Source organism: Mustelus asterias, chromosome 4 (genome assembly GCF_964213995.1).
Source record: "Mustelus asterias chromosome 4, sMusAst1.hap1.1, whole genome shotgun sequence".
In the NCBI taxonomy this organism is placed as follows: Eukaryota; Metazoa; Chordata; class Chondrichthyes; order Carcharhiniformes; family Triakidae; genus Mustelus; species Mustelus asterias.
This window is the reverse complement of record NC_135804.1, coordinates 67,426,284-67,440,505: the sequence shown is the minus strand read 5'-3', so window position 1 is coordinate 67,440,505 and position 14,222 is coordinate 67,426,284.

Here is a 14,222-nt window from a genome sequence, read left to right as displayed (position 1 = left end):
GTCTCTTTGCTCTGCCTATTGTATGTCACTCCTGCAGAAGAAGTGGGGATTTAACTGAGGCATTCGAAACCATGAGGGGTCTTGCTAAAGTTTTTTTATTCATGTCACAAGTAGGCTTACATTAACACTGCAATGAAGTTACGGTGAAAATCCCCTAGTCACTACACTACGGCGCCTGTTCGCATACACTGAGGAAGAATTTAGCATGGCCAATGCACCTAACCAGCACATCTTTCGGACTGTGGGAGGAAACCGGAGCACCCGGAGGAAACCCACGCAGATACAGGGAGGATGTGCAGACTCCAACACAGACAGTGACCCAAGCCAGGAATTCAACCTGGGTCCCTGGCACTGTGAGGCAGCAGTCCTAACTACTCTGCACCGTGCTACCAAGGATAAACTGTTTCTATGGCAGGAGGGTTGGTAACTAGAGGGACACGGACTGAAGGATATTGGCAAAGATCAAAAAGGGGAGATTAGGAGATTTTTTTTTTACACAGCGAATTGTTGTGATCTGGAATGCACTACCTGAAAGAGAAGCAGGTTCAATTATAACTTTCACAGGGCAATTGGATAAATACTTGAAGCGGAGAAATCTGCAGGGCTATGGGGAAAGACTGGACAGAGTGAGACTATTTGGAAAAGCTCTTTCAAAGTCCAGGCCCAAGCATGATGGGCCACGTGGCCTCCTTCTGTGCTGTAAAGTTCTACAACTCCACTGTTCGGCATGCATGTCATCTTCAGTTGTTGCTTCACCAGGTTAGCATCTCATTTTTGGTATGCCTGGTTTTGCTCATGGAGAGGTTTCTTACAGATATGATCCCCTTGCTCAATGATAATGGGAAAAATGAGGGTTATGCTGGACCATGAGGTCATTAAATACCAATTCTGAGGCTGACATTGGCCCACATGCCTCATGGATGCCCAGTTTTGAGTTTCTAGATCTCTTCTGAATTCATCCCATGCACAACAAAAAAAAGGTTGCATCGCTGGTGACCTTTCATGACCACCAGTGATCCTAATGTGCCTTATAGTCAACAAAATAATTTTTGAAGTGAAGTCATTGCTACAATGGAGGAAAGATGACAGCCACTTTGTGCACAGCAAGCTCCCACAAACAGCAATGTGGTAATGGCCAGACAATCTGTTTTTGACATATAGGTTGAGGGATAAATATTAGGGATAATTCCCCTATTTTTATTCAAGATAATGTCATGGGATCTGGAGGCTGGAATTCTCCAGTCTCGCACGCCCTGCCACTGTTGCCTGCGAGAATGCAGAATTTGGCACTCAGCCAGATTTCCATTCACTGCACCGGGACCAGAGAATCCTAGCCTTGGGCCATGTTGGAGATTTCCAGCTGTTATGTCCACATGAAAATGCAAATAGAGTATTGGTTTAACATCTCATCTGAAAGATGGTACATCTGACAGGCTAGCACTCCCTCAGTCCTGCATTGGAGTCGGCCTTGATTTTTGAGCTCAAGTCCTAGTGTGGAACGGGAACTCACAACCTTCTGAATTAAGAGTCAAGCAAGCTACCAACTGACAAACATGGCAGTAAAACCAAACAACACACTGGAGGATGTCCTCAGTTTGAAGATGGGACATTCTTTCCGCACGGACCGTGCAATTCTCATTCCTGTCAGTCTGCATGTCTGTCTACAACAGGTAAATTAAATAGTCATTTGACAGGACAGAACTTGGGTATTGGTGAAAAAAGGTACATATTATCAATTTTTTTCATCGTACACTCATCAGGGCAATTTGCAAGAATATCAAATGTAAATAGGAATAACAATTTATACTTCATGAGAAGAGAGTGCTGATTGGTTGTCAAGTTATTGTTCCCTTTACATTTGGTATTCTTGCAAATTGTTGCGATGAGTGCAAGATTAAAAGCTTTGACAAAATGTGTATTTTTCCAGCTACAGGCAGGTTAATTCGTAACAAAAAGTTCAAGATTCCCTGCTTGCTCCTGGGCTGACCAAATCCCATCAAAGCCCAGTTTCCAGTCCCTGGAATTTCACAGATCAATGCCCAATTCGCTCAAGCAGTGTTTTGTGCATTCTTCTGACTGAAGAATTAATGGGACACCCACGCCCTCAGGAAGGAGAGTCTGAATAATTCTCATCCTTTAAAACTATGCTTGAGAAAGTGAACTTAAAGTGACAGAATTGGATGTTGGTATTACTAACTAATGATGTGTGTAAATCCTATTAACTTCTCAGCCCATGTTAAACTGAAGAATTCCACAACTTTTTGCAAAGAAAAGTTCAGTGCTTTCTAAATTCCAGCAGGTGAGTTGACACCTCCAATCACCTCTTGCTTTAGTCCAGTCTCCGCTGCAGGGAAATTGGACATAAGGTCATGATCGCTCCTCCAACAAGCTCTGACTGGTGGGAGAGAACTTCTGCAAGTAGTTGATTGGCCAATGGACTGCCAGTCCCGGCACTCAGAAACTGAAGAATTTTCTGCCAGACAGGCGGGTGAACCAGCTTCCAGCGAGAACTGGGCAGCAGGAGGAGAGTCCATTTGTGGTTGGACAAGTCAGACTGTGAACAGGTTAGGGAGTTCTGGAATAGTGCAGTGATTGGTGCAGATGGAGGAACTGGCGAGAGAGAGTATTAATCTCCTGGCGAAGCCAAATGCTTTGGACACAAGAAGATCAAGTCTGTCCTCCTGCGGAGCGGTATTCATCCTGTTAAAATCAGCCCTTGGTGCTGGACTCCTCAACTTCCCCTGGGCTTTTAACAGAGCAGGAGGAATACACTCAGCCATTGCAGTGGAGATGGTAAGTTCGAGCTCCACTTGTGTATTTTCAATTGGCGACAAAAAAGATTTTTATTCTTTCTCCTTAAATATAAATTCTTTGTTTCCAATGATATCGGGATCATGTTGCTAGGGAACCAACACTTCTAATCGCAATCGCTGAAGTATTATATGAAATACTCCCAGGACAAATACAGTATAGGGTTAGATATAGAGTAAGTTCGCTCTGCACTGTCCCCATCAAACACTCCCAGGGCAGGTACAGCATGGTGTTAGGTACAGAGTAAAGCTTCCTCTATACCATCCCCATCAAACACTCCCAGGACAGGTACAGCACAAGGTTAGATACAGAGTAAAGCTCCCTCTACACAGTCCCCATGAAACACTTCCAGAACAGATACAGCACAGGGTTAGATACAGACTAAACTCCTTCCACATTGTCCCCATCAAACACTCCCAGGAGAGGTACAGCATGGGGTTAGGTACAGGGTAAATCTCCCTCTAAAATGTCCCCATCAAACACTCCCAGGACAGGTACAGCACGGGTTAAGATCATGGGGTTCTCAAACTGCATACTTACTGTGGGCCAGCGATCAGTATATGCAACAGTATCATTATCTCTTTACTCTGATAGTGTATGTGTATTGTTTCAGTTGTAGGATTGAGAACAGCTTCTGTGGAGCTCACAAATTTATTTAACTCTACTAATGCTTAGATAGAAAAGAGACAGAGATTCATTGTGGGGTGCCAGGTGAGTTAGGGCACAGTGATGAATAAAAGGGTAGACTGTGTGCAGGAGCTGGTAAACTCCTGCACCTCCTCTATCACCCATCCCCTCCTCCATAGGTATACAGGCCGATGGGCATCTACCTGACTGTGAATGTGTAGAGTGGGTAACACAGAAAGTGTGGCAATGGACAGCTGTGCCAGATACCTGCAGTCCCTGCATAGCCTGGGACTGGCAATGCCAGCGGTGCCCTTCTTTCCTTTGTATCCATCCAGAAACGATGCAGCAGTTCCATGAAACAGGAGTTAGGAATAGTGCTCTAGTCCAGCTCCTGGGCACAGAGCTGGATTTCTCATTCAGAATGATAGTCATTGGGTTTCTTCCGACACCTTTGTTGCTCTAACAATTTCATGATTGCTGTCCATATTTCATCCTCATATATACCTAGAATTAGTTGCATCCCTTTAAATTTACCCTTCAGTTCTCTAGGTACAGCAGCTCGCATTTAGTATTTACTGCCACTGCCAGAAACTGTCAGTTGTGTCTTAAACTCTCCCTTCCCCTTCTTCCAGACTCAGAGCAATACTTGTCAGTGAAGAGGCACCATTACTCACAACAAATGGCTGTGATGGAAGAATGAATCCAAACTGGTCTTTTAGGTTCAAACCGACTTACTGTAAGACACTTCCTCAGTGCTACTAACCTGCAAGAAGCGAGAGGATTCGAGTACAGGAGCAGGCATATCTTGCTGCAGTTACACAGAGCCTTGATGAGGCCATACCTGGAATATTGTGTGCAATTTAAGTCTCCTTATCTGAGGAACGATGTCATTGCCAGAGAGGAATTGCAGAGAGGAGATGCCAGACTGATCCCTGGAATGGTGGGACTGAGGTGTAAGGATAGATTTAGTTGGTTAGGATTATATTTCCTGGAGTTTAGAAAAATGAGGCAGGATTTCATAGAAAGCTATAAAATTTGGCACAGTAGTTAGCACTGCTGCCTCACTGCACCAGGGACCTAGGTTCAATTCCAGCCTTGGGTAACTATCTGTGTGGAGTTTACAATTCTCCCCGTGTCAGCGTGGGTTTCTTCCAAGTGCTTCAGTTTCAACCCACAGTCCAAAGATGTGCAGGTTAGGTGGATTGGCCATGCTAAATTGCTCCTTAGTGTCCTAAGATGTGTAGGTTAGCTGGATTAGCCATGGTAAATGGGCTATGGGGATAGTTCGGAGGGTGGGACAAAGTAAGATGGTCTGTCAGATTGCCAGTACAGACTCAATGGGCTGAGTGGCCTCCTTCTGCTTTGTAGGGATTCGATGATTCTAAGAGGACTAGACAGGGTAGATACAGGAATGATGTTCCCAATGGTGGGAATGTCGAGAACCAGTGGTCACAGTCCAGGGATACAGGGTAAACCTTTTAGGACTGAGATGAAGAGAAATTTCTCCATCCAGAGTGTGTTAATGTGGAATTTGCTATCGCAAAAAGCAGTTGAGGCTAAAACATTTTATGTTTTCAAGAAGGAGTTAGCTCTAGCTCTTGGGGTGAAGGTTTCAAAGGATATGGGGAGAAGGCAGGATTAGACTATTAATTTGGATGATAAGCCATGATCATAATGATGGTGGAGAGGGCTTAAAGGGCTGAATGGCCTATTCTTGCCCCTATTTTCTATGTTTCAATGTGTCAAAGTGCAAGCACTGTCCAGCACTGCACATATAAGGGAGTCTGCAACTAATGCATTAATTTCAAGTTTAAAACTCTTCATTTCGAATATAATTTGTTCAGATCCATCGCTATATTCCTCAGAATTCTATTCACCATGTGTCATTTCAAGGTCTCTGCATCGTTTCTTTGGATAGTTCATCACATAATGATATTTTGAGTCACAGCTGAAGCACATATTAATAACTAGGGAGCATAGATTTAAGGTCAGGGAAAGGAGATTTAGAGGGGATTTGGCGAAAAACATTTTCATGTAGAATGTAGTGGGATTCTGGAACTTACTGCCTAAAAGGTGGATAGAGGCAAGACCAGTCACAGCATTTAAGAATCATTTAGATGAGCACTTGAAATATCATAGCACACAAGGCTATGGACCAAGTGCTGGAAAATGGGATTAGAATGGATAGGTGTTTGATAGCCAGCACTGACACGATGGGCCAAAGGATCCCTTTTTGTGGAGTAAAACTCTATGACTCCATGACTATGACATATTTTGCCTGTCCCTATTCCCTATTCTATTGACTCGTCTCCAGAATCTGCAACATTTTGAACTCTGGTCTGTAGTTTCTTGGCTTGTCTCAACAACCTTTCTTAAATAATGGGACCTCATTAGCTATTCTCCAGTCCTCTGACACCTCCCTGGGGGCCGGGGAGGAAAATTTGGGTCAGAGCCCCTGCAATTTCCTCTCTTGCCTCCCACAATAGCCTGGGACACAGTTCATCCAGACCTGGAGATTTGTCCACTTTTAAGCCCGCCAATACCTCTAATACCTTGCCACTCCCTATGATCCTTTTCCAATCAGTGAGTCATCTTGTCTTTGTGTCATTGTGCAATATCCCATTTGTCCACGAAGACTGAAAGAAACAATTACTTCCCCAGGATTCTTCTCAAGGCAGCAGACATCTGATCCAACAGCGAATTTCCCTCCAACAAGCGAATGCCAGTTCAACCAGGGGCCTGTCCAAATGAGACACAGTAGTAAAATCCAGCAATTTGAATGCTAGTGCTGATCCTTGGATCCCCAAATTGAATTTCAACAATCTTTTACAGAATCTAGTAAATGTCATGATATATTCTTCTATGGAATAGCAATCTACTTTCTGAAATCTATCAAAGTTTGACTATGCCTCATTTAATGGATCATTTTTCTTGTACATTTTGTTCCACTGGAGCAAGCTGAGAGGGAGTGATTGGAGGCAGCAGTGCTGGTGAGAGATTAATTGAATTGTTTATTTATTTAATTAGTCAGCTAGTGTGTGTTTTATTTTGGCCTTTACTTTTGCAGCTGTATTTTAAGTTTAAGTTTAAAGTGAAAACTGGAAGTGGGCTGCTAAGGAGTCTGGGAAGGGTTTTTTAAGCGCGTGAAGTATAAAAGGTAGGCTGCAGTATACAGCGGGCAGCGTCGGGAGCGGGCAGGGGAGTGCGTGGGGAGCAGAGTGTGAGCTATAAGGCTTTGGCTCACAGGGCTTAGGCAGAAAGGGCGAGCAGAGGTGAGTTTAAATTCATTTCTGCACTTTCTACCTGGTACTGGCAAGGTATCTAGAGGGGATGGGTGTGCAGGCAGTGCTATGTTCCTCTTGCACTATGTTTGAGGTGAGGGACGACGACAGTGTCCCTGCTGATTACATCTGTGGGAAGTGCACCCATCTGCAGCTCCTCCAAAACCATGTTAGGGAACTGGAGCTGGAGTTGGATGAACTTAGGATCATTAGGGACGCAGAGGTGGCCATAGACAGAAGCTTTAGGGATACAGTTACTCCGAGGAATGAAAACAGATGGGTGACGGTGAGAGGGGCTGGGAGGAAGCAGTCCGTGCAGGGATCCCCGGTGGTCGTTCCCCTTAGCAACAAGTATTCCGCTTTGGATACGGTTGAGGGGGATGACATACCAGTGGTGAGCCGCAGTCAGAGGATCTCCAGCACTGTGTCCGTCTCTGTGGCTCAGGAGGGTAAGGGGCAGAGCGGGAGGGCAATAGTTATTGGGGACTCATTAGTTAGAGGGATAGATAGGAGGTTCTGTGGCAGCAAAAGAGACTCACGGATGGTATGTTGCCTACTGGATGCCAAGGTCCGTGACGTCTCAGACCGTGTTTTCCGGATTCTGAAGGGGGAGGGGAAACAGTCACAAGTCATGGTACACATTGGTACCAATGACATAGGTAAGAGAAGGGACGGGGATTTAAAGCAGGAATTTCTGGAGCTGGGCTGGAAGCTGAGAGCCAAGACAAAACATGTGGTCATCTCTGGTACGTTGCCGGTGCCACGTGATAGCGAGTTGAGGAACAGGGAGAGAGTGCAGTTAAACATGTGGTTGCAGGGATGGTGTAGGAGGGAGGGCTTCAGATACGTGGATAATTGGAACACATTCTGGGGAAGGTGGGACCTGTACAAACAGGACGGGGTGCACCTGAACCAGAGGGGCACCAATATCCTGGGAGGGAAATTTGTTACGGCTCTTCAAGGGGGTTTAAACTAATTTGTCAGGGGAGTGGGAAAAGGAGTTGTAGTCCAGAGGTCAGTGAGGGTGGTGAGGTATTGGGGAAGGTATCAGGGTCAAGGGTGGGCACCGGTAGACAGGAAGGTGGGTTGAAGTGTGTCTACTTCAATGCAAGGAGCATCCGGAACAAGGTAGATGAACTTGGGGCGTGGATTGGTACTTGGGACTACGATGTTGTGGCCATTACGGAGACGTGGGTAGAACAAGGACAGGAATGGTTGTTGGATGTTCCGGGGCATAGATGTTTCACTAAGTGTAGGGAAGCTGGTAAAAGAGGTGGAGGAGTGGGATTGTTAATCAAAGATAGTTTAACGGCTGTGGAAAGGCACTTCGAGGGGGATCTGCACATTGAGGTAATATGGGCTGAGGTTAGAAATAGGAAAGGAGCAGTCACGTTGTTAGGAGTTTACTATAGGCCCCCAAATAGTAATAGAGATGTGGAGGAAGAAATTGCTAAGCAGATTATGGATATGTGTGGGGGTCACAGGGTAGTTGTCATGGGGGACTTTAACTTTCCAAATATTGATTGGAACCTTTGTAGGTCAAATAGTTCGGATGGGGTAGTTTTTGTGCAGTGTGTGCAGGAGGGTTTCCTGACACAATATGTGGATAGGCCGACAAGAGGTGAGGCCACATTGGATTTGGTACTGGGAAATGAACCGGGCCAAGTGTTAGATTTGGTTGTGGGAGAGCACTTTGGAGATAGTGACCACAATTCGGTGTCTTTTGTTATTGCAATGGAGAGGGATAGGGCCGTACGGCAGGGCAAGGTATACAATTGGGGGAGAGGTAATTATGATGCGATTAGGCAAGAATTAGGGGGCATAAGTTGGGAACAGAAACTGTCAGAGAAAGGAACTAATGAAAAGTGGAACTTTTTCAAGGAACAAATACTGGATGTCCTTGATAGGTATGTCCCTGTCAGGCAGGGAGGAAATGGCCGAGTGAGGGAACCATATAGTTCACGAAAGAGGTGGAATGTCTTGTGAAAAGGAAGAGGGAAGCTTATGTAGGGATGAGGAAACAAGGTTCAGATGGCTCGATTGAGGGTTACAAGTTAGCAAGGAATGAGCTGAAAAAGGGGCTTAGGAGAGCTAGGAGGGGACACGAGAAATCCTTGGCGGGTCGGATCAAGGAAAACCCCAAGGCTTTTTACTCTTATGTGAGGAATAAAAGAATGACCAGGGTGAGGTTAGGGCCGGTCAAGGACAGTACTGGGGAACTTGTGTATGGAGTCAGTAAAGATAGGCGAGGTGATGAATGAATACTTTTCTTCAGTGTTCACCAAGGAGAGGGGCCATGTTTTTGAGGAAGAGAAGGTGTTACAGGCTAATAGGCTGGAGGAAATAGATGTTCGGAGGGAGGATGTCCTGGCAGTTTTGAATAAACTGAAGGTCGATAAGTCCCCGGGGCCTGATGAAATGTATCCTCGGATTCTTTGGGAGGCAAGGGATGAGATTGCAGACCCTTTGGCTTTGATCTTTGGGTCCTCGCTGTCCACGGGGATGGTGCCAGAGGACTGGAGAATGGCGAATGTTGTTCCTCTGTTTAAGAAAGGGAATAGAAATGACCCTGGTAATTATAGACCGGTTAGTCTTACTTCAGTGGTTGGTAAATTGATGGAAAAGGTCCTTAGGGATGGGATTTACGACCATTTAGAAAGATGCGGATTAATCCGGGATAGTCAGCACAGATTCGTGAAGGGCAAGTCGTGCCTCACAAATTTGATAGAATTTTTTGAGGAGGTAACTAAGTGTGTTGATGAAGATAGGGCAGTTGATGTCATATACATGGATTTTAGTCAGGCGTTTGATAAGGTCCCCCATGGTCGGCTTATGATGAAAGTGAGGAGGTGTGGGATAGAGGGAAAGTTGGCCGATTGGATAGGTAACTGGCTGTCTGATCGAAGACAGAGGGTGGTGGTGGATGGAAAATTTTTGGATTGGAGGCAGGTTGCTAGTGGAGTGCCGCAGGGATCAGTGCTTGGTCCTCTGCTCTTTGTGATTTTTATTAATGACTTAGAGGAGGGGGCTGAAGGGTGGATCAGTAAATTTGCTGATGACACCAAGATTGGTGGAGTAGTGGATGAGGTGGAGGGCTGTTGTAGGCTGCAAAGAGACATAGATAGGATGCAAAGCTGGGCTGAAAAATGGCAAATGGAGTTTAACCCTGATAAATGTGAGGTGATTCATTTTGGTAGGACTAATTTAAATGTGGATTACAGGGTCAAAGGTAGGGTTCTGAAGACTGTGGAGGAACAGAGAGATCTTGGGGTCCATATCCACAGATATCTGAAGGTCGTCACTCAAGTGGATAGAGCTGTGAAGAAGGCCTATAGTGTGTTAGCTTTTATTAACAGGGGGTTGGAGTTTAAGAGCCGTGGGGTTATGCTGCAACTGTACAGGACCTTGGTGAGACCACATTTGGAATATTGTGTGCAGTTCTGGTCACCTCACTATAAGAAGGATGTGGAAGCGCTGGAAAGAGTGCAGAGGAGATTTACCAGGATGCTGCCTGGTTTGGAGGGTAGGTCTTATGAGGAAAGGTTGAGGGAGCTAGGGCTGGTCTCTCTGGAGCGGAGGAGGCTGAGGGGAGACTTAATAGAGGTTTATAAAATGATGAAGGGGATAGATAGAGTGAACGTTCAAAGACTATTTCCTCGGGTGGATGGAGCTATTACAAGGGGGCATAACTATAGGGTTCGTGGTGGGAGGTATAGGAAGGATATCAGAGGTAGGTTCTTTACGCAGAGAGTGGTTGGGGTGTGGAATGGACTGCCTGCAGTGATAGTGGAGTCAGACACTTTAGGAAGATTTGAGTGGTTATTGGATAGGCACATGGAGCGCACCAGGATGATAGGGAGTGGGATAGCTTGATCTTGGTTTCAGATAAAGCTCGGCACAACATCGTGGGCTGAAGGGCCTGTTCTGTGCTGTACTGTTCTGTATTTCATCCAAGAATTTTAATAGAAAGTCAATACTTTTATCATTATCCAACTGAAAGACACCTAGTTAAAAAAAATACTCTATTTTCTGATATGAATTCCAGTAGGACCAACACCAAGTTCATAATTTGCTTCCTCCCCCTCACCCCCATACTCGAGTTATTTACACTGTGGCAATTACATTTATTCACTGGTTATGTGGCTCAGACTCTGGGAACATGGACACATATTTATATCCTGAAAATTTACAATTCACACATGATCATATTTGTCTGTGTGGGCTATGTGTGTGTGGGTGTGTGTGGATGTAGATGTGTGTGAGGGTATGTGCGAGTGTGTCTGGGTGCATGTATTTTTGTGTGTAGAGGTGTATGTGTGGGGGGTGTTGTGGGTGTGTGTGTGTGTATATGTGTTAATTTATATGTGGCTGTGTGTGTGTGCATGTACATGCATATGTGGGTGTGTATCTGAGGGGAGTGAATATAACAAACCCAGAGAACCATGGGGTGACCAGAGGCATTCAGGATTCAATATGAGGGAAAAGAGAGGTTTTTAACAAGTATAAGGGGAATAAATCTGCGGAGGCATTAGTGGAGTACAGAAAGTGCTGGATGGAGCTTAAGAAATCAATTAGGAGAGCAATGAGAATATGAGAAAGCTCTGGCTGGTAAAAGTAGGGAAAATCCTAAGATAGTCTATAAGTATATCAATGGAAGGAGGATAACCAGGAAAAGAGTAAGGCCCATTAGGGACCAAGGGGGAAATCTGTGGATGGAGGCAAAGGACATTGGTAAGGTATTAAACAAATATTTCACATCTGTCTTCACTGATGAGAATGAGGGGGTAGTTATGGAACTCGGGGAGAGAGACTGCGAGGCTCTAGAGAAAATGATCATAGGGAGTGGCAAGGTATTAGAGGTACTGGCGGGCTTAAAAGTGGACAAATCTCCAGGTCAGGATGAACTGTATCCCAGGCTATTGTGGGAGGCAAGGGAGGAAATTGCAGGGGCTCTGACCCAAATTTTCCTCCCCGGCCCCCAGGGAGGTGTCAGAGGACTGGAGAACAGCTAATGAGGGCCCATTATTTAAGAAAGGTTGTTGAGACAAGCCAAGAAACTACAGACCAGTGAGTCTCACATCTATGGTTGGGAAACTACTGGAGAAGATTCCGAAGGAGAGAATCTATCTCCATTTGGAGAGGCGAGGTTTGATCAGGGATAGTCAGCATGGTTTTATCAGAGGGAGGTCATGCCTAACAAATTTGATTGAATTTTTTGAGTATGTAACCAAGTGTGTGGATGAGGGTAGTGCGGTTGATGTAGTTTACATGGATTTCAGCAAAGTCTTTGACAAAGTCCCAGATGGGAGACTTATTAAGAAGGCTAATGCAGATGGGATACAGGGTGATTTGATAAGGTAGAATCATAATTGGCTGAGCAGTAGGAGATAGAGGGTGGTGACAGACTGCTGCTTTAGTGACTGGAGGCCAGTGACCATTGGCATACCACAGGGATCCGTGCTGGGCCTATTGTTTGCCATTTATATAAATGACATAGATGACTATGTGGGGGTAGGATCAATAAGTTTGATGATGGCACAAAGATTGGCCGGATGGTTAACATTGAGCTTGAGTGTCTTGGGTTACAGGAAGGTATAGATGAGATGGTCAAATGGGCAGATAAATGGCAGATGGGATTTAACCGTGCAAAGTGTGAGGTGATGCACTTTGGAAGGAGTAATTTGAACTAGAAAGTAGGGGCAGTATGACTCAGAGAAAGAGCAGGCAGGCTGTGGTTGCTAATCAAAGAGGGTCTGGTGGACTGAAATGCATTTGTTTCAATGCGAGAAGTGTAACAGGTGAGGCAGATGAACTTAGTGCTTGGATTAGTACTTGGAACTATGATGTTGTTGCCATTACAGAGACTTGGTTAAGGGAAGGGCAGGATTGACAACTTAACATTCCAGGATACAGATGTTTCAGGCGGGATAAAGGGAGATGTAAAAGTGGTGGGGGAGTTGTACTACCAGTAAAGGAGAATATCACAGCTGTACTGCGGGAGGGCACCTTGGAGGGTTCATATAGTGAGACAATATCTCTGCCCATCACGCAAACCAACTTCCCATCCATTGACTTTGCCGACACTTCCAGCTGCCTCGGCAAAAGCAGCCTGCATAATTAAAGATCCCGCACACCCCGGACATTCTCTCTTCCACCTTCTTCTGTCAGGAAAAGGATACAAAAGTCTGAGGTCACGTACCAACCGACTTAAGAACAGCTTCTTCCCTGCTGCCATCAGACGTTTGAATGGACCTATCTTGCATTAAGTTGATCTTTCTCTACACACTTGCTATGACATTCTGCACTCTCTTATTTCCTTCCCTACGAACGGTGTGCTTTGTGTGTATAGTGCACAAGAAACAATACTTTTCACTATACTAATACGTGTGATAATAAATCAAATCAATATGGGTAGAGCTCAGGAATAGGAAGGGTGTAGTCACAATGCTGAGGGTTTACTAAAGGCCTCCCAATAGTCAGCGGGAGGTAGAGGAACGGATATGATTTGATTTGATTAATTATCACATGTGCTTGTGTGGGAGTGTGTGTGGGGTTCTGTGTGTATCGATGTGTGAATATGTGTGGTTTGGGTACAGATATGTGTGTCAATGTGCAGGAGTTGGATGTGTGTGTGTGGGGTGCATGTGGATATATTCCTGTTTGTGGAAGGAGGGATATCATAATTTCCAGAGTGGATAGCCAGAAGCTTTTTCCCAGGGTGGAAGAGGCAAATACTAGGGGGCATAGGTTTAAGGTGCGAGGGGCAAGGTTTAAAGGAGATATACGAGGCAAGTTTTTTACACAGAGGGTGGTGGGTACCTGGAACTCACTGCCGGGGGAGGTAGTGGAAGTAGATACGATAATGACTTTTAAGGGGCGACTTGACAAATACATGAATAAGATAGGAATAGAGGGATATGGTCCCCAGAAGAGTAGGGGGTTTTAGTTCAGTCAGGCAGTATGTTCGGTGCAGGCTTGGAGGGTCGAAGGGCCTGTTCCTGTGCTGTAGTTTTCTTTGTTCTTTTGTTCTTTGAGTGTGTGTGGACATGGGTGTGCGTGTTTGTGTATGTGTGACATAGGTGTGGTTGTGTGTGTGAGTGCATGTATGTTTGTGTGTGCGTGTATGTCTGTGGGTGTGTGTTGGTGGGTGTGCATGTGTTAGTGGTTGTGTGTGCCTGTATGTTTGCGCCTCCGTGTGTGGGAGTGGGTGTGGTTCTCTGCGTATGGGTGTGTGTGTGTGCGTAAATGTGGGTGTGTGTGTGCGTGTGTGTGTGTTTGTGTGCGTGTGTGTGGTTGTGCATGTGCATGTATGTGTGGGTATGTATGTATTTGTGTGATTTTGTGGGGTGGTGTGTGGTGGGGTGTGGAGCTGTGTATGTGTGTGTATCTATATGTCTGAGGGGAGTGAGTGTGTGCGGTCTGTGTACGTGTGTGTGAGAGGAGGTAGGTGTGAATGAGGGCTTGGGCTTGTGTGTGTGTGTGGGGGTGTGTGTAGAGGTGTTT